Consider the following 27,418-nt stretch of genomic DNA (forward strand, 5'->3'; position numbering starts at 1 on the left):
ATCTTGGCTGGAGCCCAAAGAACCGCTGCAACAGCACAATGTACCAATATGAAGAATTTGTGTTTTTAGCTCGTGTAAGCATATAAACATTCTAGCACCAGTAAATATTGTGAAACTCAGATCACAGTCACCAATATGTTGTTGTGCTGTAAAAGGAAGCATTAAAAATTAAGCTGTTGCAGAAAATGTCTATCAGCTGCCATTAAGGGGGCTTGTAGTTCCCTAATGCATAAAAAAAATCTAGGTGGGACAGTGTATTACGGTATTCATTCTACCTTTTAATGATTTTCTGATATTATGTTTGCAGTTTTTGTTTTCATTTAAGTGACTATAATCAGATCAAATCAGATAAATTAATGTAATAAATATGTGTTGATACATCTTATAATTTACATAAGGCAATACAGTGGAACCTCGAATTGCGATTAATGCGGTTAACGAGCGTTTCGCAATACGAGCACTATATTTACAAAAATCCTAACTCGGTTTGCGAGTGTTGTCTCGCAAAACGAGCAGGATTCAAGCCAAAGCGCTGTGAAGTACCACGTTTGGCCTGAGGTGGGGGGTGTCGGAGCGGAGCAGCGCCATATGACTCGGAAATACAGAAATACTCTGTTCCCGAGCCTTTGCGAGGTTTGCCGAGGTCAGCCGAGTTGTCCTTGTGCCTTTCTGTGTGTTTCTGAGGCTGTCCGACACTCCCTCACCTCTGGCCACATGCGGTATTGCATGTCATTTAAAGTCAATGCGGAACAAATTATTTTTGTTTCCATTGACTTCAATGGGGAAACTCGCTTTCATATGCGAGTACTTTGGATTACGAGCAATCTCATGTAACGCATTATGCTCGTACTCCGAGGTTCCACTGTATTTGAAATATATATATTGGGTATAATATGTATATTGTGCCTGCTGGTTACACTTACTGTGTTGCACAGTGATTGTGATTTCCCCCTCCCCTCCCTTGTCAGCACAGACTGGCAGTCTCTATGTAGCTTTACCTGTTAACTGGTTTTATCACTGCAGTTTTTAGCAAAAATGTACTTGACGACCCTACAGATAACAGAAGGAGAATGTACAAACTTAAATTAAATATCGCCCTGTGCTCCATTTTGTACACTCAGGTGGCCAGACCATTTTTGCAATTTTTCCTTTGTATTATTTTTCACTTATAGCTTTAAGAATTTGTGAAAGACCCCCTTAAACCATATATTTTCTGAAAGCACATGATAAGTAGAATAAAAAGAAGGTGCTACCGATTTTTTTTTTTTTAGACCCCCACGGTATTTGAGCAAATGTTTATCAATCCAATATATTTGCAAAAAATACACTAAAACCATTATTAGCAGATAAAAACAGCAAATTTTACAAAATTCCTACTAAACATAAAAGCCTGACCTGTATTGAGTGAATAAATAATAGTTGTAACTTTAATTGCGCCTTTTTGCAAAATGGTAAAAATTGAACAGACATAAAAGTGTAAATATCCAAATTTCTCAAAAAATCTGAAAGTTTAAATTTTTCCCTTACAGCTTTCAGAATTTGTGAAAGACCCCCAAAACCATATATTTTCGGAAAGCATATGACATCTAGAATAAAAAGAAGGCACTACTGATTTTTTAGACCCTGCGGTATTTGCGCGAATGTTTATCGAATCAATATATTTGCAATGATGGTGGCTGTGGGGGGTGGGGGGGTCGGATTGGGTGTAGGGGGGTAATTAGTGCTGGGGGAGAGGGGGTGGATGGGGATAGGAGAGGGGAGAGGGGGGTGGATGGGGATAGTAGAGGGGAGTGGGGGGGGGGTGACAGGGTGGAGAGACAGGGAGGTGGCGGCATGTGTGTGTGTGGGTGGGGGGGTGGTCACATTAGGGGTTAATAACTCTGATCAGCAGGTTGTGAACTGCTGAACAATTCTGATATAAGCTTGATGTCTATTGTATACCCTTTGATCATCCTTTTACCAATGGCAATTATTATTTTTTTAACCATGGAAATACTTTTTATTGTATGCTTTTACTCGCACTTCCGGCATGTCCGCGCCTAGGCGATTACTTCACTAGACGATTCAGAAGGGCTCCTGGGATAGCGGCATCATGTATCCCAGGAGTCCTTGTGAATCACCTACTGCCGAAATCTGGCATTGGCGACCTGTCAGAAAGAAGGAGAGCCGCACAGAGGCATTACTGTACGAGCGTGAGATTGTGTGTGTGGGGGGGGGGGGGGGTGCATGCTGGATTCCATCCTGAAAATTAAGACAGGAGGGCTTATTCAGATCTGTAAGTAAAAAACGATTTTTAAAGAAAGTAAAAGTGCAACACATATGACATGTTGTAAATGTTAATGTACATATTTGGACAAAAAGTGTTTGGGTGACTGGAACTCTGCTTTAAGGTAAACTTTACAGTAATAACTACAGTAAATGTATAGGTGAAGTGTATATGTTTCCCAGATTATACTGTATGTAGAAGGGAATTTCGCAAAACTGGAGCAGCCAGAATCTGTAGCAGCTAGACGTGGCAACCAACCAACTTCTATCTTTCATTTTTAAAGCTTTACTAAAGCGAAGATAAAAGCTGATTGATTGCTATGTGTAGTCACTTCAGATTCTATCTGCTCCAATTTTTGATAAATGTCCCTCAATGTACTTTTTGGTTTGTTTTTAGTTAACGTATACCATTAAGTAAACCTATGCATTCCCATGCAGAAAAAAGCATCAGGTTGATTTATTTGCCATTCTGCCAAGCTGCACAAAATATCCTTTTTGTTTCACTCCCCATGGTCACTAGCAGAGGGAAAGCCCAGTGTAAGCTCCAAGTCACAAATTGGAGCGTAAAAAAAGCAAAGGACACTCCCCCCACCCCCATGTGGTCAATTAAAAATCGACACATGCTCCCCATACCCTGAAGTACCGGGTAATTATTTTTGCTTATGTATCGCTACCCACGGAGAAGCCGGTATGTACTCTGACTCTAAACCCCAATAACGATCTCAGCCCCTCTGGCACACCTGGCAATATTGTAAGTGCAAGGGCTAATAAGAAACACACACGTTATGATAAAACACACAAATTAACTTTACTGTAAGGTTTCTGTGGAAAAAGTAATGAACAGTAACAATGTACATATGTCAAGTGAAATAGCAAAACTGTAATAACTAAGACCCAGAGCAATATAGCTCAATACTGTATTTAGGCTGCTTTAATGTGATTCCCAACCTGAGAATAACCTCAAGAACAGAGGCAAATGGTTAGCAGCATGACAATCCTATAGCAGATTGGTTACCTCTGTATAAATGGTCTCTGTGAGTCTAGGCAGGAAACGAGCAGAAGAATGACCCTTTCTTATGTCAAGCCTCTCTATTCTGTCTCCTGACACCACAGGCCCAACAACAAACACTGTACTCAAATCAACATTGGGCCATGGGTCCAATGGACCATAGGTAGAGTATATTGATTGAAAACTGGCTACAGCTTTAGGGGCTGTTCAGAAATGGGCACTTACTTGCATATATGGTGGATATGTCCGATAGCGCAACTTTTCTGGAAAGAAATCTTTGCAATGGCCTCTAAAATGTTTCGACATCAGATACAACCGGATCCATTTACAGCACTACTTAACCTAAAACCGTAATGTTTAACATCTTTCCAATTTAAACTTTGTATTCCACTCCTAACTGCTGCAAAGCAAACTATAGCTAAAGCATGGACAACTCCAGTATTGGGGATGGCAGAAACAATACATAGAATGAACGCCACAATGTCACACACCAAAATGATAGCCATTGATGGGGACCAAATCCCAAAATTCACAAAACTATGGCTCCCATGGATATAAAAATATATACCTCCAGATTTCAATGATGCAGTCCTTCTGCCATGGTAGCTGATTAATTGCTTATTAAATCATTACATACCTATCTACCTATTGAAACATAAATATTATGCATCATACTGGTTTTTGGATCGACCTTGTGGACTTTCTGTTTGACTCACTACCTTTTTCTTCTCCTTACCCTAATTTTTTAATTTTATTTACATAGTTCTTCACTACAATAAGTCGAATATGTTATATCACAACCTATGTATATAACATGACAGTAGTTTAGATATAATTTATGTTACTGTAGTTAAGAGTATAATACTACCCACCGGCTATCTAGATAGTGAAGATCTAATTAATTCTGTTTAGATATTTTATGTTCATTTTTATTTATAGTAAATTCCAACGTAAACTTTACCATCTGTATCCTTGTATAAGAAATTAATGTATTTATTTATTAAATGTGTAATCAATAAAAACTTTTGACAAGGAAAACTGGCTACAAGGGCGAGTTCAGAGAGTGGTGATGAATGGGGAATACTCGGAATGGTCAGGGGTGGGTAGTGGGGTCTTACAGGGTTCTGTGCTGGGACCAATCATATTTAATTTGTTCATAAACGACCTGGAGGATGGGGTAAACAGTTCAATCTCTGTAGCTGTGAATGATACTAAGCTAAGCAGGACAATAACTTCTCCGCAGGATGTAGAAACCTTGCAAGAAGATCTGAACAAATTAATGGGGTGGGCAACTACATGGTCTTTTTATGGTTGAACTAGATGGACTTGTGTCTTTTTTCAACCTGACGATCTATGTAACTATGGCAAATTGAGATTTAATGTAAAATAATGCATTTGGGTGACTAAAATATAAATACAATCTATACACTAGGGTGAGAACCTCTGGGGGAATCTAGGATGGAAAAGGACCTGGGGGTCCTAGTAGATGATAGGCACAGCAATGGCATGCAATGCCAAGCTGCTGCTAACAAAGCAAACAGAATAATGGCATGCATTAAAAAAGGGGTTAACTCCAGGGATATAGCGATAATTCTCCCACTCAACAAGACTCGGGTCAGGCCGCACCTGGAGTATGCTGTCCAGTTCTGGGCACCAGTCCTCAGAAAGGATGTACTGGAAATAGAGTACACAGAAGGGCAACAAAGCTAATAAAGGGTCTGGAGGAAATTGGTTATAAAGAAAGGTTGCAAGCACTAAACTTATTCTTTCTGGAGAAGAGATGCTTGAGAGGAGATATGATTTCAATTTACAAATACCAAAATGGTGACCCCACAAAAGAGGTTAAAAGTTTTTTGTGGCAGGGAGTTTAACAAGACACGTGGCCACTCATTAAAATTAGAAGAAAAGAGGTTTAACCTTAAACTACGTAGAGGGTTCTTTACTGTAAGAGCGACAAGGATGTGGAATTCCCTTCCACAGGCGGTGGTCTCAGCGGGAGGGCATCGATGGTTTTAAAAAACTATTGGATACACACCTGAACGACCAAAACATTCAGGGTTATATAATGTAATACTAACATAGGTTGGACTTGTGTCTTTTTTCAACCTCACCTACTATGTAACATTTAGGGGCAGATTCACAAAGCGAGTATGCCGGTGTATCTACTGATACGCCGGCGTACTTTCAAATTTCCTGCGTCGTATCGTTGTTTTGAATCCTCATAACAAGATACGAGGGCTTCTGGGTTAGATCCGACAGGCGTTCGTCTTCGGATCTAAGATGCAATTCTTCGGCGTCCGCTGGGTGGTGTTCACGTTGTTTTCCGCGTCGGGTATGCAAATTAGCTATTTCCGACGATCCACGAACGTACGAGCTGCCGTCGCATTTTTTTACGGCGTCTCTAGTCGGCTTTTTCCAGCGTATAGTTAAAGCTGATATTTCGTTGCGTATAGTTAGACTTGCCATGTTAAGTATGGCCGTCGTTCCCGCGTTTAATTAAATTTTTTTTGCGTAAGTCGTCCGTGAATCGGGATGGACGTAAGTCACGTGTATGTTAAAAAAAGACGTCCTTGCGACGTCATTTAGCGCAATGCACGGCGGGAAATTTAGGGACGGCGCATGCGCAGTTCATTCGGCATGGGGACGCGCTTCATTTAAATTAAAAACACGCCCCCTAATCGCCGATTTGAATTTCGCACCCTTACGCCGCTTGAGATACACTACGCCGCCTAAAGAAAGTTACAGCGGCGTAGCGTATCTCACATACGCTGCGCTGATCTATTTGTATGTGGATCTACCCCTTAGTGGCTAAACTTACCAGATAAACTATCCTGCACACCCACTGCATATACAGAGCCCTGAGTATGTGTGTGTGCAGGCTCCAGTACCTTTTAGTCCCTTTAAAGAAGGATGAGGCCTTGGATCTTGGGCTAGCCACTCTCGTTTGTGCACTTAAACTCCTGAATAGCAGGGCCAAACAACACAACTGGTCTGGATTATCAAGTAAAGAATGCAGGATCTTCCTCAACAAGGTGAAAGAAAAATAGTGTCTGTATACAGTGTAGACATGTGCATTCGTTTTTATCCGAATGCATTTTCGTCCGAATTTCACAAACGTGCACAATCCGAAAGATCCGACATAAAAAATGCTTTTATTTTAGTTTTGCTGCTACAACAGTTCGATATAGATAGGAGATTCAACATGACTCTGACAATAGCGATCTGTGTCTATCGAACCTGTGGTTGAATGTGTCTAACCTTAACTCTATTAGTCCAAGATTATTCTACATAGAGAGAAAAGATTTGACATTATAGAGACAGTGTTGGGGTAGACCATTCGACATGAACAACGAAGATTCGACAAAGTAGCGAAAAACATACAAACGTCGAATCTGTCATTGAAGGCTTATGGTGTCTGTCGAAAGTTCTTAGAAGATTTGACCAGCAGTGAAACTGTACGACGCCGCAATTGTACATTGCCGGTCAAATGCTTGCCCATAGGCTATAGAACAGTGGTTCTCAACCTGGGGGTCAGGACCCCCTCGGGGGTCGAATGACTATTTGCCAGGGGTCACCAAATCCTGGGCTGTTCCTAAAGCCTGCACCACTCTCTCCCAGACTTTTTGCGGCTGTCTCTGGAGCCTGCGGCCACCCAATCAGCCTCTTCACAGCCATCCATTGAGTTCATGGCAAGAATGGGGGGCAGACACTAGAGGTTAGCTGACTGGTGAGGAATGTGAAGTGGGAGGGGCTGGATGAGACCCCATCTCCTGATTTCAGCATAGGTGTCACTGCTACGAGACACAGCAAAGCCGGAGACACAGTGAGTAACACTACCTGTGATTATAGTTGCCATTAAAAGTCCCCACTACAGTTTTCAGATCAGTAGATGACCTTCATCAAGAGCACCTAAGTTTGCTGATCAGAACACTCCCCAGTGCTGCCACCCAACCCCCCCCCCCCAATAAGGAGTAAGAGAAGGAATAGAGAATACATGGAAGGGAGAGGAAAAAGGCGGAGGTACAAAGAAAAAGGGAGAGAAAGAATAAGAGAGAGAACAAGAAAGACGCCTAAGGGGAGGGATGGGGGGGGGGGGAAACAAGAAATTAGTATAGAGAGAGATAAAAGGGAAAAAAAGGCAAACAAAAGAGTGGAACATCCTAAAACGTACCATAGAGGTTTTAATACTGTACAAGTGGAAGGGACTCAGGGAGGGCTAAATGTCCGTGGGTTAGGGGCGAGAATTGCTTGCCTTGTCTTGGGTGCTGACAACCCACGCTATGAAAATATATTTACTGTTAGGGGTCCCCACAACTTGGGAAATGTTATCAAGGGGTCATGGCACTAGAAGGTTGAGAACCACTGCTATAGAAGAATTAGAATGTTGGTTGACTAGTAATAATAATTTTATAAAGATATTACTAGTGTCATACAACATTCAAATTCTTCTATAGCTTGTAGGCGGAACATTCGACCGACGATTGCGGCGTCATACAGATTAGCTGTTCCGTCGAATCTTCTTGGAACATTCAACAGACGCCATAAGCCTTCAATGAAAGATTCAATGTTTAATTCGGATTTTCGGACGAATGCATTTTTTAACGAAACAAAATAAATAAAAACGGATTTTGGGAACAAAATAAATAAATTTTTTGGACGAAAATGAAATTCCAAAACAAAATATTTCAGTGTGCACAGTGTCTCTGAATGATAAAGGAGACAACTAGGGGCTAGTTGTTGGACTTTTAAGGCACAGTTGGTTGATCAGGATATAGTCACACAGAGAATGTTGTTCTATAAAAATTATTTCAATTTATTAAGACAACAATAGAAAAGAGTTGTACATATTAAAAGGAGATTGCCATTGCATTAAAGACTACCTAAAGTGCTAATTCGGCAAGCTTCTCCAAATACAGTGACAGGAATGGTAAACAGTAGTAATGTATCAAGAAAATCAGGTTGAAAGAAAAACTCTCAAAGGCACGAAAGACAACCTATAATTATAATTGAAAATCCTGTATGTTTGTGGAGATGCAGGCAAAAAGATGTCTGCGATGGTCTGGCTTGCTTGGTTAGCTGACTCGACCGGTTTCACGCTATCTCACAGCGCTTCCTCACGGAGTCTCTGAATGCCCTTGTGTCCTGTGGCACTACAGGTGTCAGCAAGGTGACTAAGAGCAATGATGTCTGTATATAGTGTTCATAAAGCCGGATGCCAAAGTAAAACAATGCTGTCTGTATGCAGTGTTCTTGTTTCCTACAAATGGGCAAGTGCCCTCTCACCAAATCCTGTGGTCAAGCACAAAAGAATGTCCTGGAAATAAGCAGGCTCTTCAAACTGGTCACCTCACACGCTTCACCACTGTCAATACAAGTGCGCCTGGACGTGCACTTGGGATCCCCCTCTCTCAGGCTGGATGTCCCGACCGGCTGTAGACACCTAGAACAGTGCGGTGGACTGACTTTGGAGGCAGCGCCTCTCCCCTGGGTCCAGTCCCTTCTGCTTCGTAGTGACTAAATTCCCTCAGGAAATCAATATAAAGTCCTTTCCTTTCTTTAATCCTGAGGGCAGCTGGTCTGTGTAGTTCTGTGTCCATAGAAAGCACCACTGAAGAGAGTGCTTCTCCAGGTGAGCACATTAAAGCAGAGGTCCGCCAAAAAAAAAAAAAATTAAAAGCCATCAGCTACAAATACTGCAGCTGCTGACTTTTAATATATGGACACTTACCTGTCTAGGGCACCCGCGATGTTGGCAGCTGAAGCCGATCGGAAGTTTTGCAGCTTATTCCGGATTTTGTTTGATTGTAGATCTATAGAAAACCATGTTGAATGGACTGTAGCGCATTTCTGCAAAATGTAAAACGCACTAAAAAAAAAAACGCATAGGTGTGAACCAAGGGTAACTCCAAACCCAAAACATGCCCATTTATTAGTTCATGGTCATTCCTTACAATCTTCCATTTGGAACTCTTGGGAAGGCATGGGTGAGAAGATAACTAGTCTACTGTGAGCTCCCATGTGCTGCTTGGCTTCAGTCAGACCAAATTACTGAATGCCTAATGCCGCGTACACACGATCATTTTTCAGCATGAAAGAAAACGTTGTTTTTCAGCATGTCCAAAAAACAAAGTTTTTCCAACTTCATCATTAAAAACTATGTTGCCCACACACCATCGTTTAAAAAAAATGATGAACAAAGCGCGGTGACGTACAGCACGTACAACGGCACTTTAAAGGGGAAGTTCTATTCGTCTTTGGGCTGCTTTAGCTGATTCCTTGTTAGTAAAAGACGATTCGTGCTTTTTTGTCTGTTACAGTGTGATGAATGTGCTTACTCCATTATGAATGGTAGTTTTACCAGAGCGGGCGCTCCCGTCTCATAACTTGCTTCTGAGCATGCGCGGGTTTAAAACGTCGTTTTAGTCCACACACGATCATTTGTTACAACCCGAAAAAGGAAATTTTTTAAAACGACGTTAAATGCAGCATGTTCGAAAAAAAAAAAATTGTAGTTTTTCAGAAACTGAAAAACGATGTGCAGCCCACACACAATCATTTTAAATAACGGTTTTTAAAAACGACGTTTTTTTCATGCTGAAAAATGATCGTGTGTAAGCGGCATAATAGTAAGCAAATATTCTTGGTGCCACTGCACTTTACATGTTTAGTCCAAATCAAACCATATGAGAAATTCACTACTGTCTTATAATTGTGTAATTTACAAGATGTAAAAACTATAGTTGCAGGATAATGTGCAGCATCCCAGGGTATGATGGGACAAGTGTTTTCACACCATCTAAAGCTAAATCTAAGCTAAAATAATGTAGTTAAATTAAACCTTTTATTGACTGCCTGAGTATATGAAAGTGCATAGATAGCTCAGATAATTTTCTTTACTCATGGAGCCAGCAGTAAATACTATACTTTTCCCGTCTCTGTTTTAGAGTTGAAAATATGTTTATTAGAATTTTAACATGTTATACATGAACAGCATGAGGTGTCACAATTAGGATACAGTCATAAATAGGTAGTGGTAGAGAGTCAGCCCAATGGCTATCGCCCACAGCAGGACCCCCACCAGCATGTAACACAACAGGAAAATTATGACAAGAACCCGAAACAAAAATTGTGAGCGGCCAAGATGGCCTCTTAGTAGGTGACAACCTTACAACCAGAGTCTCCAGGAAGGAAACAATAAAATCAAAAGAAAAGAAAAAAAAAAAAAAAAAAAAAAAATGACACAGAAGGCAAAAAAAAGAACCAAGGCCGAAAACCAAAAAAAAATAAAAAAAATTAGGAATAAAAATGGGGGGGGGGTAAGAATCAGGGGCACGAGAGGGCGGGGAGGAAGGGGGGAGGAAAGAAGAGAGAGAGAATAGAAGGAAAGGAGAGAAGAGAGAAGAAAACCAGAGGAGGATCATGGGGGACTGTGAGAGTTGCTGAGGGGGCGAATGGAAGAAATAATGTAAATAAAGTGGGGGGAGGAGAACCTAGTTTTCCCGTCTCTGTTTTAAACAAAATAACCACTAGAGGGCACTGGTTAGTTCTTCTACTGCTTGTAATAATGAACTTACTCAAGTCAAGACTATAAAAAAAACTGCCATTATATACAGAAAATAAATCAGATGGCAGATGCTTTGCAAGAAGAGAAAATAGGAGCACAAAATATCACAACGTGCTGGGGCTTCCTTTTTGTATGGGGATATTTTCAGCCTTGAAGCTCTGGGGATTTCAGAGAGCACAGAAAGATGCATTCTTCTGCAGTGGTGACTGCATGCTGTTCTGAATACGCAGTCAGCATGGGAGGATCTTTCTGGAGAGGTATTCCCTGCAGTGCATGTATTGCCATAGTACAGCTCTGCATTCTTACTGGCTATTCTATGATTGTTTGCCTTCACATTAGCACAGTTGTTAGATAACTGCAGTGTAACCGAGGATTCCCTGACATTTCCCATTTTGTAAAAAATCTCCAGCTACTCTGGATGGTCACAGCAGCTATAATACATGTACCTTTTAATATTTAATCTAAAGAGTGACACTAGGCAAGTAGAGGTGGTAAAAAAAAAGAATATAAGCCGGTGGTATTCAGTGAACATTCCATTTAATAGATTATAACCTTGTTATAAAAAATTAAAACCCAAGCTCATCATCTCAGCTATGCTAGGCATCCTCAAGTGCTTAAACTTATATTTATTACCACTTCAATCCCTGCTGCTTCCCCTATACTGTTGGTGGCTATTATCAATAGTACACAGTATCGTTATTACCTGCACATTCTATGGTATGCCCTCTGTTACCCATGTACCAGCCATGGGGCTTGTTAATTTAACACTGTTGCCCCAAACTAGGGCCCAGGCAGTGCATCGCATCCTCCCCTCATTCCTTAACCACTTGCCTACTGGGCACTTTCACTCCCTTCCTGCCCAGGCCAATTTTCAGCTTTTAGTGCTGTCGCACTTTCACTGACAATTACTCAGTTATGCAGCACTGTACCTAATTTACATTTTTATAATATTTTGAGACAGGTAGAGATTTCTTTTGGTGGTATTTAATCACCACGGTTTATTTTTTGCTAAAAAAAATCAAAAAAGACAGACAATTTTAAAGAAGAAAAATACTTTTTGTTTCGGTTATAAAATTTGGAAAATAAGTAATTTCTCTTCTTCACTGATGTGCGCTGATAGGCTGCACTAATCTGCACTGATGGACACTGATTTAGCACGGATGGGGCTGCATTTATAATGGGGACACAGCTCACCACCAATTGCCACGCTGCATGCCCCGGGGGGCACACACAAGCGGTGTGACAGAGAAGGCATCATATGATGTCCACCCAGAAGGAGAGTCCCACCCAGTCATCAATCTGCTATAGGCCAGGCAGGAACTGGTTAAAATACTGAGATTTGACCAAACAAGGAAAGGTTAAAGCAGGAGCATTTTCTAACAGCAGTTGGCCTGTGTGCAAGATAAGTGGGGCCCCATTGGTTGAGAAAAAAGTGGGTGTGATTCTTACTGCGCTGAATATTGGACATGGCTTAAAGTGTGGTTAAATGGTGTCTGAGACGATTTATATAGTATAGAATTGGGCAACATAGAACAGAGAATGTACACCATAGTCTACTGACTGCTATGCTATGGTCTAGACAAAATAGGGCCTGGGGTAAACTAAAGGGATTGTGGAATTAAAATATGATCCCTCAGCAATAAACCTCAGTGAATGTGTTGGCTCCAGCAATGAAAAAACCTCAGCACGTGTTAGGGTCAGCAATTATAACCCCCAGAATGTGTCAGGGCCAGCAATGATAACCTTCAGCAATAACCCACATCAAATGTTGGGGGCAGTAATAACCCCCAGCACAACAATAAGCACCCCCAACACAATAATAGAGCTTGAAGAAAGTGCATGTGGGGAGAGAAAGCGGGGGGGGGGGGGGGGAGAAATGCAACAGGGGGGGGGGGGGCTTCCACAAAGAACTGGGTGAAACTAATGGCTATTATTGGAAGATGCCAAAAGATGTGGCCTACAATGAAAAATGAATGGCAATAAGGACATGTACTATACATGCCTCTGCCAGTCCAAGAAAGAGTCATGGATGGTGCTTACCTGCCACCTAGGTTGTGGCATTTCATAAGAAAAACTGGTTGCACTGATGGGCATTAATTACCTCTCTGCGAGTTCTCTGATTAAAGCTAATCACCCACAGTATACTAGAAAATCAAGGTTAACTGGTCATGCATTGATGAGATGTACCAAACGTTCTTTCGGTGAAACCAATCTTCCTTAAAAACCCTTTCACACTGGGGCGATAGCGGTAAAGCGCCACTAGTTTTAGCAGCGCTTTACCATAAATTGAGCCCCAAGGGGATCCCATACCTGGGTATCACCCTAATGTCCAATATATCTTCTTTAGTTTCAGCTAATCTTAATCCCCATGGACAAAATGAAGATTCAGCTACCAAAAATTTCACAACACAAATTGTGCTGGGCAGGGGGATTGGCGGCCTTCAAAATGAACATACTTCCCCAAATTGTGTACATATTTAGAGCTCTGCCCATTCCCATACCGAATCAGTTCTTTAAAACCATGTCAAGTCACCTCCGGAACATTCTTTGGAAGGGCAAAAAGGCACATTTTCAACCCGGTTAAACGTAGATTAGTAGGTGGGGTAGGTCTAGTAGACCTCTGCGGTTATTATTATTACTATCCTGGATCAAATTAAGTACTGGTTCAGAGACAAATATGTTCCTCTTTGGACAGAGGTAAAAGCAGCACTAGCTCCTAACTCTAGCCTGCACAATCTTCTTATATGTGACCTATGGAAGCCCTGGTATGTACCCACATTGTCTCCTCCCTCACAAGCTTCATTACTAGTTTGGAGGCACCTTCAAAGACAATCAATGACCCAGGCAGTCACCATTATCACTAACCTCCCATTACCCCTCCTAGAAGCAGTGGCGGTGTGTCCATAAAGGGCGCAGGAACGCCGTCCCCTCTCTCCTGCACCTGTCTATCACCAATAGATTCATGCATGATTCAAACTGATTTTAATGATGCTTAAAGTGAAGAATTCCTTTAAATATCGTACCTGCTGGGTGTCTATAGTATGCCTGTGAGGTGGCACGTGTTTAGAACTGTCCCTGCACAAAAATGAGATTACTATAAGAAAAAAGTAATTTAAAACTGCTTGCGGCTTTAATGTAATGTCTGATTCCTGCAATATGGATGAAAATTATTGAGAAAAATAGCATGGGTTTCCCCCCACTCCCCCCAGGTCATTACAAGCCCCTTTGGCCCTATATACTTTGAACAGCATTATACAGGCGGTGCAAACAAGACAGGCACTGTAGGTTTGTTGTTAAGTAGAATGCTTGTAATTTTGAACTGGTACTTTTTTAAAGTGTAGCTCCAGCCATAAAATCAATTTTTAAGCTTTTCTGAAAACATAGAGAAGGGTTATCACCCCTGTAAACATTTGTTTTTCTGTCTGTGTGCATCTGTTCAGAAGATTGCAATTCACTTTCTGTCCCAATGACAAATGATGTTATGAAAATGTGGGTTTTTTAGTGAAACAAGGATTGGTGATAAAGCATAAATGGACAGGGTACACCTCTTACAGAAGAGAATTTTCCTTCCTAGGGGTAGATTTCCTCTAACTTCCTGTTGTCTCCTTCCGTTTGCAAGTAGGAGTCGTTTGTAAGTTGGATGTTTGAAAGTAAGGGCCTGCTGTATATACTCTGCAGAAATTCGGGCCCTAGGTGTTGGTGTTGTCACAACACTGTAAGCCCTCAGTTAGTCTTGGTGGGCGCTGGAATGCCCTGCTGTGTGAACTATTATATCAAGAATTGTAATTGCATGCCATTGTTGAACAGTGGTAGAAAAATTGGGCCTTTGGTGCTGGTGCCACAACTCTGTAAGCCCTCAGTTACTCTTGGTGGGCACAGGAATGGGCCCTGCTGTGAAATATTAGATCAAGAATCGGTGGAGAGGCGCACCCTGTGATCGGTTACAAAGCCTCCAGCAGCACTGAATGTGCGTTCTAAAAGAACGCTGGATGCAGGACAAACCAGTAGCTCAATTGCGTACTGTGCAAGCTCTGGCCAGTGATCCATCCTCAAGACCCAGTAAGCCAGAGGATTTTCGGTGGGAAAGGTGTCCAAGTCTGATCTTGCCCCTAGGTATTCTCGCACCATGTAAAACAGACGCTGGCGATGGTTGCTGGAACCGGTCATACCTTGGGGCTCCGGACTAAAAAATTGTCTGAATGCATCGGTCAGACGGCCACTTTCTCCACCGCTCCTTCTGTGACTGACTGAAGCCTCAGCAACACGTTGTCCAGGAACTGGAGTTTGTAACCCCCCAGTCTCTGGGAACACGTTGCACAGACCTTTCTGCAAGGCCTCCCAAAGATGTTTCATCTTCTGCTCCCTCTGCGCCGGCAAGATAAGGTCCGCAACCTTATTTTTGTAAAGTGGATCAAGGAGAGTTGCCAGCCAGTAATGATCCCTCTCCTTGATAGCACGAATACGAGGATCCTTCCGCAGGCTTTGCAGGATCAGGGAGGCCATGCAACATAGGTTTGCTGAGGCATTTGGTGCGGAGTCCTCTGGGTCACTGAGGACAGGATCCGCAGCCATGTACAAGTCCATGGGTTCCTTGGGACTGTAATTGATCCCTTGAAGACTGCTGCTGATGCTGAGTGCTAGGCTCCACCTCCATGCTGACACAATCCTCCTCCTCCTCGTCCTCTTCCTGTGTGATAGGCGGGCAAGCAGGAACACTGTCTGGATAAAGGGGGCCTTGGGAGGTAAGGAAGTCCTTCTCTTCCTCCCTCTGTTCTGCCTCAAGGGCCCTGTCCATTATTCCATGCAGCGTGTGCTCCAACATGTGAATAAGAGGGACAGTCTCACTGATGCATGCACTGTCACTGCTCACCATCCTCGTGGCCTCCTCAAATGGTGACAGGACAGCGCATGCATCCCTGATCATGGCCCACTGGCGTGGGGAAAAAAAACAAGCTCCCCTGACCCAGTTCTGCTGCCATATTGGCACAGATACTCATTGATGGCTCTCTGCTGCATGTGCAGCCGCTGCAGCATGGTAGAGTTCCACCTGGTGGGCATGTCACAGATTAGGCGGTTCTTGGGCAGGTTGTATTCCCTTTGGAGGTCTGCCAGCTGAGCACTGGCATTATATGACCGTCGGAAATGCACACACTTTCCTGGCCTGCTTCAGGACATCCTGTAAGCCTGGGTACCTGCCCAAGAACCGCTGCACCACCAAATTAAGGACATGAGCAAAACAGGGCACATGGGTCAGTTGTCCCTGTCGCAGGGCGGAGAGGAGGTTGGTGCCATTGTCGCAAACCACCATTATTGGCTTAAGCTGGCGTGGCGTCAACCACCTCTGAGCCTGCCCCTGCAGAGCTGACAGAACCTCTGGCCCAGTGTGGCTCCTGTCCCCCAAGCACACCAGCTCAAGCACCGCATGGCATCTCTTTGCCTGCATACCTGCGTAGCCCCTTGAACGCCTACGGAGCACCGCTGGTTCTGAGGACACATCAGCACAGGAAGAGGCCACAGAGGAAGAAGAGGAGGAGGGGGTGGAGGAGAGAGGTGTGTCACAACCAGTAGTAGCATTTTGGAGGCGTGGTGGTGGAACAACCTCCAACACTACTGTACCTTGTCCTCCGTCCTTCCCAGCTGCCAGCAGAGTCACCCAATGCGCCGTGAAAGATAGGTAAAGTGCCTGTCCATGCCTGCTGGACCATGAGTCAGCGGTAATATGCACCTTACCACTGACCGCCCTGTCCAGCGAGGCATGGACATTGCCTTCCACATGGCGGTAGAGAGCCGAAATCGCCTTCCGTGAGAAAAAGTGGCGTTTGGGAACTTGCCACTGAGGTACCGCACATTCCACAAACTCACGGAAGGGGGCAGAATCTACCAACTGAAAAGGCAGCAGTTGACGTGCTAGCAATTTTAGCTAAGCTAGCATTCAACCGCTGGGCATGTGGATGGCTGGCAGAGAACTTCTTTCGGCGCTGCAGCAGCTGGGGCAGGGAAATTTGCCTGGTACAATCTGCCATCGGTGTACCGATAGTAGATTGCCCGCATGTACTAGGTTGTGACACACCTAATTCTACACCTTCAGTACTATCGGTGCAGGCTTCAGAGAGGACTGAGGGTATAGTGGGGTTGGAGATCCCAGCTGATGAGGGGCAAGGGGAGGTCCGCTTTGTTCTTTGGTGTGGGTCTTTGAGGTACGCTTGCCAACGAACTGCATGGCAGGATGACATATGTCTGGTCAAGCATGTGGTGCCCAAGCGGGTGATGTTTTGGCCACGCGAGATGCGCTTGAGACATATGTTGCAAATAGCAGCGGTGCGATCTGATGCACTCGTCTCAAAAAAGGCCCACACCAAAGAACTTTTGGAATAATGCTGAGACACAGCAGCGCCCTGCATATGCGTAGCTCTGCGTTGTAATGCAGTTGGTGTGCTGACCTTAAGCTGGCCGCTGGAGGGCATCCTGCCTCGTTGATGTGCCTGTGCCTCCTCCTCCTCTCTCCTATCAGGTACCCACGTAGAGTCAGTGACCTCATCATCCCCTCCCTCCTCATCACTGTTAAAAACCTGGCAGTATGCTGCAGCTGGGGGAACATGACTGCCAGATTGCTGTCCTTCTTGGGCACCCCCTCTCTCTGGGCTCACGTTACTGCTAGCTGTGTACCATCATCGGAGCCTTCAAAACGCTGCGCATCCTCATGCAGCATGTACCCAACACTGTGGTCAAACAGTTCGGGGGACTCCTCAGGAGGACATGGTGGGGCTAGGGAAGGAGTGACTGATGCCATTGAGCAGAGGAAAGTGGACGCCTTGGCAGCAGCTTTGCCAGACAAAGTACCCTGAGCCTGAGTGAGAGAGGATGAGGAGGATGAGGACGGCTTGTTCATCCACTCTACCAAGTCTTCGGCATGTTGCGGCGCAACACGGCCAGCTGCCGAAAACAAGGACGGGCGTGTCCAACGGCCACGTGCTGATGAGGATGCACGACCAGCACTGTTGCCTCTAGACGCAGAGCCTGCTTGCCCTTGTGACTCTCTGCCTCTCCTTGTTGTCCTTCCAGACATACTAATGGCCTGCAGAGGACAAATGCAGTATACACACTACATAGCTTTAGGTGCAAACTGCAGAGGACAAAGGCAGTGCACACCACGCAGCTTTATGGTACACACTGCAGAGGACACGGGCAGTACACACTACGTAGCTTTAGGTGCAAACTGCAGAGGACACGGGCAGTACACACACCAAGTAGCTTTATGTGCAAACTACAGAGGACACGGGCAGTACACACCAAGTAGCTTTAGGTGCAAACTGCAGAGGACACGGGCAGTACACACCAAGTAGCTTTAGGTGCAAACTGCAGAGGACACGGGCAGTACACACCAAGTAGCTTTAGGTGCAAATTGCAGAGGACAAAGGCAGTACACACCACGCAGCTTTATGGTGCACACTGCAGAGGACACGGGCAGTACACACTACGTAGCTTTAGGTGCAAACTGCAGAGGACACAGGCAGTACACCCTACGTAGCTTTAGGTGCAAATTGCAGAGGACACGGGCAGTACACACCAAGTAGCTTTAGGTGCAAACTACAGAGAACAAAGGCAGTACACACACTACGTAGCTTTAGGTGCAAATTGCAGAGGACACGGGCAGTACACACCAAGTAGCTTTAGGTGCACACTGCAGAGGACACAGGCAGTACACACTACGTAGCTTTAGGTGCAAACTGCAGAAGACACAGGCAATACACCACGTGAGAATACTGCAGCTAGCACAATCACCTGCCTGCCAGTATATTAGGAATAGCTGATCTAGCTAAACTATACAGTGTATAAATATATGTACAACACCTGGGATGCATATATTTCCTCTACACACTGTAACTTTAACTGACTAGCCTGCCTGCTCTATCTACCTAGAAAAAATTACACTGTCTCTCTCTCTCTCTCTCTCTCTCTCTGTCTGTCTGTCTGTCTGTCTGTCTTTAACCACCGCCTCAACACACTACACAAGGCCGACCTGCAGGCAGCCTTTCATATTGTGGGGCGTGTACTAAACCCCCCTGAGCCATAATTGGATTTGGCCAATTATGGCTCTCCGTTTTTTGCACGCTGTGATTGGCCAAGCATGTGGGTCATAGTGCATGCTTGGCCAATCATCAGCCAGCAATGCACTGCCGCAGTAAATTTTGGGCCGTGACGCGCCACTCGAATTTGGCCCGTAACGTTCGTATTTCGACGAACGGTCGAACATACGATGTTCGAGTCGAACATGAGTTTGACTTGAACACAAAGCTCATCCCTACCCATCACCCAACTGTTGGCGCAACTGTAACCAAGTAGGGAACCTATTACATACTCTATGGGAATGCCCCGGTTTAACCAGCAAGTGCTTAGACTCATATCCTCGCTAACAGGAATCCTATCATCCCCAAACCTGGGATCGGCCATCCTTAACATTGGCATAAACTTATATCCTAGCTCAGCTAGGACTGTGGTAATGCACATTTTACTGGTAGCCCACACAACAGTTCTGAGAAAATGGAAAACCAATGTCTCAGATGTGGCATCCCTAGTCCAACAAAACCCTACCTATGAACACCTCCTAGCAATTAACACTCTCACAGGTGCCAAGTTCAAGAATATGGGCTATATGGATAGATGGAGGCAATAGATCACTTAACTGATAATCTCACCTAGCAAAAGAGAGGATGCCCTCAATCTTATTAAAGTGTATCACTAATTACTACAGTAGGTCACTAATTATTTTACTTGTCATTCAGCCCAAAATATGTATTTTGATCTATATATTATTGCTACCTTTTGTTTTGTAACATGTACCAAAACCAGCATGTTAACCTGTTTGTTAACTTTTGATTACTTCTTTTCGCATTCTTCTATACCTGTTTGTATACATTTTGAACGCCTACAAACAATAAAAATATTGTATTAAATAATGTGAAATGCCACCCTGACAAAGTTGCGAGTACTTGCACAGTTTAAGCATCTGTTAAGACCAAATTAAAAAGCTTTTTCACTTTTAATACTAGAAGGGCCACCATTGCTCACTGTTGAAGATTTATTGATAAATTTGCTGATTTAAAGAGCCCCTAAGCAGCCCTTACACTTATGCCGCGTACACACGATCATTTTTCGGCATTAAAAAAACCGACGTTTTTAAAAACATAATTTTAAATGATCGTGTGTGGGCTTCACATCATTTTTCGAGCATGCTGCATTTTTTAACGTCCTTTTAAAAAATGACATTTTTCGGGTTGTAAAAAATGATCGTGTGTGGGCTAAAACGACGTTTTAAACCCGCGCATGCTCAGAAGCAAGTTATGAGACGGGAACTTGAATGGAACTTCCCCTTTAGAGTGCCGTCGTATGCGTTGTACTTCACCGTGCTTTGCTCATCATTTTTTAAAAACGATGGTGTGTGGGCAACATCGTTTTTAATGATGAAGTTGGAAAAACTTTGTTTTTTCTACATGCTGAAAAACGTTTTTTTTTCATGCCGAATAACGATCGTGGGTACGCGGCATTAGAGTTGTTTAGGTCTGCATTAGTGATGCATCCTACCTTTAACAACTCAATTGCTTTCAGCTTTTCAAGTCTCATTGCATCACACTAGAAAAGCAGGGCAGTAATATTACATTTGCTACTACACTGGCTCATTTTGAAGCCACTGAATAGCCAGGAAGTATGAGCCCTGGTACTTGGCGATGCAGGAGGCATATGTATAGGCTTTTGAAGTTCTAGCTAAAAGTGAATAACTTTCAACAATGTACTAAATCCTAAGACTAACATTAAACTGCACATTCACTGTAAACTAAAAAAACATATATAATAGTATATGCAAATTCCATTTATTTTCCCCCTGAAGAAATGCTTCCCTGCATTCTGGATACTATGTTCAGAAGACCTTAGCTGGCAAGTGTAAAATCTAATTAATGGGCTTGTTGCAATGTAGCCACGCATAAACTTGTTTATAATACATCATGCCAGCAGCGCTTCAATGATTTAGACCGACCTGTACAGCATTTCTTGGAAAACTTGCAATAATTAATTAATTTAATGGACCCTGGAAAAAATATATTCTCTATTGATAATTCCTTGGAACTGAAAACTGCTGAGCAATTTGACATTATTATATATGTGATTAGGCCAGAACCTTAATAAATGGAAACATCTATACAACTCTGGATTTTGACTTCAAACTATTCTCTAGGGCACTGCAATAGCTAAATGTTGTGGTTCAGTCTAGTGCTGTACAGGTTATAAGTAGACGTTTTGGAGTGGTTTGCTAACTTATTGGAGAAAATCTGTACAAACCATGGAAACCATGCCATCAGAAAAGCCAAAAATGCCCATAATACAAACAATAATGGGAAAACAGAAAACAGCTTGGGCTATGAACACATTAAAAAATCGTGTGTTGCGTTTGAAAATAAAAAATGCAAATCAGTCCATGCATCTTCAAAGTGGAACCAATGAAATGCCTTCACAGTGTGAATATGTGCAGACATTCTAATTCGCTCAGCTCCTCCACCACCTGAATAGACCACCACAATAAGTTAGGATGTACTCTTACCAGAGAGTGTTGACCACCTATTATGGGTGGTCAAAAGGGGCTCATAAATCTCATATGCTCCACCCCCAGTTGTTCCTACAAAGTGTAAAAGGGATCATCCAACTGTGAAATGGAAAATGATACTCCTCTGGTCTCAGATCATAGTATCCAGTGGAATGTAAAGAGATAAACACCACATAGAGTATATCGTCTAAATTAGGTTTTATTCAAGTAAAATACTGACATGCTATTACATTGAAAGAAAAAATGTCATCAGCTGAATACAACGGCCTCAATCCAAACATGAAAACAGGAAACAATGCCTTTCCCCCTCCGGTTGCATCCCAATGGGACTTCTTCTGGGGCGTAGGCATTTCTTCCTGTCATCACTATATACGGTATAGTTCCACTGTCTATTCAAGCTTCGCTCTCATCTACTACAGAGTGTAACTTCCCAATCTAACCACACCTTGCATTGATACACCATTATGTTTATCAGAACCAAGCCTCATTCCTATTCCAAATGAGGCACACTTATTGGCTGGTAATATCCCAAAGCAGGAACGAGGAACTTGGATCTCCCATCCCATGTTTCAATGTTTCAACCATTTCCGGGGGGGGGGGGGTGTTTTATGAGAGGCTGGAGTGGGCTTAAACTGTACCAAACTTCACATATTAATATAAAACAGTATACAAACAAATGTAAATGATCAACATTATTTAAAACAATAAGTTTACATAATTTAAACAGAAAAGTAAATTTAATAAAAATACTTTTAAAATCCTTTTCTAATTATATTCAAAATAGCAGGTTCAAGAATTGTCCAAAAAACTGTTTACATCCCATTCCACATGTAACCCATTTAGAATATAACTCTTTGAAAGGTAAATCCATTTAGTTTCAATTTTGGACAATTGACAAAAATAGGGGTGTTGTAATGGCGGACAAGCATGCTCCTAGCGTGGTGAATCTGTTCATGGCTAGATGGGAGGAGGATGTCATCTATGCCCAACACCGGACTGAACTGGTCCTGTGGGCAAGATATATAGATGACATCCTCCTCCTATGGAGAGGTAACTCTACATCACTGATAGAGTTCATGAACACATTAAATCAAAATGATAAAAATGGGTGGAGTGCAGCGCTCAGGGTGTTTGCACAGAACAATCAACTAAAGGGTTAACAATAAATAAAAATAAAAATGATAATAAAAATAATGATAATAAAGTTGATTGATTAGTTTGAGATAAAAATCACAAAACACATTGGGGATATACAGTGTGACTGGTGATATTCAAAAATCCATGATAGGTTCAGTCCCAGCATAAATGCCTAAAGAGGTTGTAGTTGATAAAAATGAGGAACTGATGTGGTTGAAGGCAGTAGTTCAGGGCTGCTATCCAGGAGCGAAGTCAGCTCGGTGTATGCAAGAGAAAGACAAAAAGAGGGAAGCGCCTCTGAGTATGCTGCTTTTAATTTAAAACATAAAAATATATATCCAGCACTTACATCATAATAATATGGTGCAGTCGTGGAGGCTGGCGTGCATCTGTAGCAGACAGTCCGCAAAGCGTCAGAGCTGGGCAGCCGGAGAGAGCCGGGGAGAGAGACGGCTGAGTCCTGGTTGTTGTGCCGCTGCTGGGCAATGGATTCGTCAGCTGTTGCGTGACGTCAGGTCGGACGGTGGCTGAGGGGGACCACAACGCGTTTCAGAGCCGGCGCACGGAAAAGACCAGCGCGCTCCTTTTTCAAGTGTTCCCGGCTCTCTCCGGCTGCCCAGCTCTGACGCTTTGCGGACTGTCTGCTACAGATGCACGCCAGCCTCCACGACTGCACCATATTATTATGATGTAAGTGCTGGATATATATTTTTATGTTTTAAATTAAAAGCAGCATACTCAGAGGCGCTTCCCTCTTTTTGTCTTAAATCAAAATGATAGAGGCATTAAACTTGGTTATGAGATGAGTCAAGAGGAAATTAATTTCTTGGATCTGACCATTAAAGTTGATAAAGGCCGTTTTGATCAAGTCATCTTTTTTCAAACGGATTGAAATGCGTACACCTCAAGAGATAGTTACCATCATTGACCCTGGTTAGGAGTGCCCAAGGGTCAGTTCATTCAATTAAGAAGGAATTGTACCACCCTTGAGGACTTAGATTGGGAAACTGGAATATTGAAAGGCAGATTTCTATGACCCTATTGCATTGGAGACCACACTTAACCAAGTTAGAACTATGGACAGAGAAATGCTAATTTGGGACAGGGTGAATGAGAACATAAAAGAAGATAGCAAGTTTGGTAGTTTTTCTTTAATTACTTTGTTTTCTACACTGTACACAGTTGTCAAACGCATTTTAGGAAAGCACTGGCATATCTTGCAGAAAGATAGAGTCTTGGGGCCCCTACTCCCACCGAAACCTCAGGTCATCTTTAGAGGGGTTTCATCATTAAAAGACAAAGTTGTACATAGCATTTTAGACCCTCCCTTTAGATCTCACCTATTTCACAACCTCACCGGATATTACAAATGCGGGGGTTGTCAAATGTGCAATCTTAATGGATGCAAAAAAAGGAAGATGATGGATTTCTCTTCCAAAGTAACTTAAAAAACATACGTTGTTAAATCATTTATCCCTTGTAGGACTGCAACGTAGTATACCTACTCCACTGCTTGTGTGGGTTACAGTATGTTGGCCCTACTACACGAGCACTGAATATTAGGCTTAATGAACATGTAGCCAATATTCAAAAGGGCTAGAAAATCAGCATTTCTAGACATTATGATTTAGTTCACAATAGAGACCCGACTGCAATGTTTTTTATGGGTATAGAGAGTTTTACCTCCCATTGGAGGGGCAGTTATAAAGTTAGAGAATTGTCCAAAATTTAAACTAAATGGATTTACCTTTAGAAGAGTTATGTTCCATATGGGTTAAATATGGACTGGAATGTAAACAGTTTTTTGGAGAATTCTTGAACCTGCTATTTTGAATATGGATAGAGAAATATTTTAAAAGTATTTTTATAAAATTCACTTTTCTGTTTAAATTATGTAAACATATTGTTTTAAATAATGCCAATCGTTTTACATTTGTTTGTATACTGTTTTATATTAATATGTGAAGTTTTTTACTGTTTAAGCCTGCTCCAGCCTCCCATTAACATTTTCTCTCCCTGAAAACGGTTGTAACATGGGATGGGGACAGAAGTTCCTCGTTCCTGCCATGGAATATTACCAGCCAATGAGTGCGCCTCATTTTGAATTGGAATGAGGCTTGGTTCTTACTAACATCATATTGTATCAAAGTGAGGTGTGGTTAGATTGGGAAGTTGCACTCTGTAGGAGATGAGAGCGAGGCTTGGATAGATACCGGAACTATATATAGTGATGACAGCAAGAGATGCCTACGCCCTGGAAGAAGTCCTATTGTGATGAAACCGGTCAGGTAAAGGCATTTATTTATGGTTTTCATGTTTGGATTAAGCCCGTTGTTTTGGCCGATGTTTTTTTCTTACAATGTAATGGCATGTCAATGCATTACTTGAATAACACCTAATTTTAATGATTTATACTATGTGGCGTTTATCTCTTTGCTGATACTTTCCACTGGATACTATAATCTGAGACCAGAGGAGTATCGTTTTCCATGTGACAGTTGAATGATCCCTCCTGCTCTTTGTATGCTAACAGCGAATTGGCTAGCACTGCTGTCAATGACATCTAGTGACGTGGCGTGCCGAGGGGCGGGGCCGAGTGATACAGTGAGTGACTATGGCCGCTCGCTGTATCACGGGAGCGCGCCCCCCAATTACTCACCACCATGCAAGCTCTCTCGCATGACTGTGGTCAGTACTGCAAAACAAACTGCACAGTGGAGTTAAGTATGACATGTTTGTTATTTTAAAGGAAAAACATTTTTTCCTTTACTAACCCTTTAACCAAACCACCTATTTCCAAAAAGGGGTATTTTCTTTCATTTACTTCCAGCAATGCAGATTGTGCCTATTTCTCTCACTAACACCAACTACAGGTCACTAGTTCACCTACTGACATCAACTATGAGGCACTATTGCTCCGTCTGAGATAATCCATGGGGCAGTATTGCTCCCACTGACATGAACCATGGGCCACTATTCTTTCCACAGATACCAACCATTGGGCACTACTCCTCCCACTGACACCAAACATGGAGGGTCACTATTCCTGCTCCCACTCCCCACCTATGCCAAGAGTTTCTTCTTTAGATTGACCACCAATGCGTGGACATTTTTAATACCTAGTGACCACCAACCACGATCACTGGGATATTTTTTAAACTCCCACCAACCACTGACCCAGAGACACATTTTACTCCCACTGACCTTAGACCCTCATGCATTTTACACCTGCTGACACACTTTGTTGTCCCCACAACAGTCTGAAGGACAAAGAAGTAGCCCTTTGTCTAAAAGGTTTCCGGACCTCTGCAATAACAAATCACCTATTGAGTATAACAGCGAATTATCAGCAGCCTTATACAATACAGTAAATATCCTTTGTATGTTTTTGCTAGCTAGAACAGCATTATGTAAGGTAATCTTGCTTTACATACAGAATTAAATTATTTGTGACTAGGAAATTGACATTATGGCGAGTGGTGCTGTGTCTGCACTCTCCATGTACTTCTGTATTTTGTCAGAGAATAGCTGGAGATATTTAGTATTCAACATAAACCTGCTCATAATGTGACTATAAAAAAGCTGTACTCTTGTACCTTAATGCTGTCTGTAGAAAAATACACTGATCAGCCAAAACTATATGACCACTGACAGGTAGAGTGAATAATATTGCTTATCTCATTACAATGGCATCTGAAATTGGGTGGGATATATTGAGCTTCAAATTAACATGTTGCTCCTCAAGTTGATGTGTTGAAAGAAGAAAAACGGGCGTAAAGATTTGAGTACTTTGACAAGGGCCAAATTGTAATGCCTTGACAACCATGTCAGAGCAACGCTAAAACTGCAGCTCTTATGGGATAATCCCAGTTCGCAGTGGTCAGGACCTACCAAAAGTGGTGCAAGGAAGGAAAACTAGTGAACCAGTGACAGTGTCATGGGCAGCCAGGGGATGTTAAGGCATATGGGGAGCGAAGGCTGGCCTGTGTAGTCAGATCCAATAGATGAGCTACTGTAGCTCAAATTGCTGAACAAATTAATGCTGGTACCGATTGAAAGGTATCAGAACACACAGTGCATCACAGAGTGTTGTATATGGGGCTGCATAGCCACAGACCGGTCAAAGTACCCATACAGACCCGTGCCCTTTTTACTAAAAATGGCTACAATGTGCACAGCATTAGAAATGGAACAGGGAGCAATGGAAGGAGGTGCCCTGATCTAATGAATGTTTGTTTTTTGGATCATGTGCATAACTGCTGTGTGTGCATCCCTTACTTGGGGAATTAATGTCACTAGGATGCACTATGGGAAGAAGGCAAGCTGGTGGAGGCACGCTGATGCATTGGGCAATGTTCTGCTAGGAAGCCTTGGGCCCGGCTATTCATGTAGATGTTACTTTGACACATACCACCTACCTAAACATCATTGCTGACCAATTGCACCCCTTTATGAAAACTTTATTCCCCAATGGCAGTGATAATGTGCCCTGCCATACTGCAAAAGTGGTTCAATAACAGTTTGAGGTGCTCAACAAGGTGAGGTGTTAACTTGACCTGTCCAGATCTCAATCCAATTGAGCACCTGTGGGATGTGCTGGAAAAACAAGTCTGATCTATGGAGATCCCAACTCACAACTTATAGGAATTGGAGGATCTGCTACTGACAGATTGGTACCAGATACCACAGCATACCTTCAGAGTACTAGTGGATTCCATGCTTTGATGTGTAAGGGCTGTTTTGGTGGCAAAAGGGGAACCTATTGTTCATAATGTTATGGCTGATCAGTGTAGGTCTGAATGTGTTTATATTGTGGTCAGCATCATGGCTGTATCTAAATATTATG

General features: G+C 42.8%; 1 protein-coding gene and 1 long non-coding RNA gene across 4 annotated transcripts in view; one reads left to right on the forward strand and one right to left on the reverse strand.

Moving 5' to 3' along the window:
• Positions 1-27,418, forward strand: part of LOC120920933 — a 181,878-nt gene that overhangs the window by 67,073 nt on the left and 87,387 nt on the right. The gene's annotated exons all lie outside the window — the stretch shown is intronic.
• The window catches only part of SLC8A3 (solute carrier family 8 member A3), a 319,194-nt gene that overhangs the window by 42,262 nt on the left and 249,514 nt on the right, over positions 1-27,418 (reverse strand). The window lies entirely within an intron of this gene.

The sequence above is a fragment of the Rana temporaria genome, chromosome 13 (genome assembly GCF_905171775.1).
Source record: "Rana temporaria chromosome 13, aRanTem1.1, whole genome shotgun sequence".
Taxonomy (NCBI): Eukaryota; Metazoa; Chordata; class Amphibia; order Anura; family Ranidae; genus Rana; species Rana temporaria.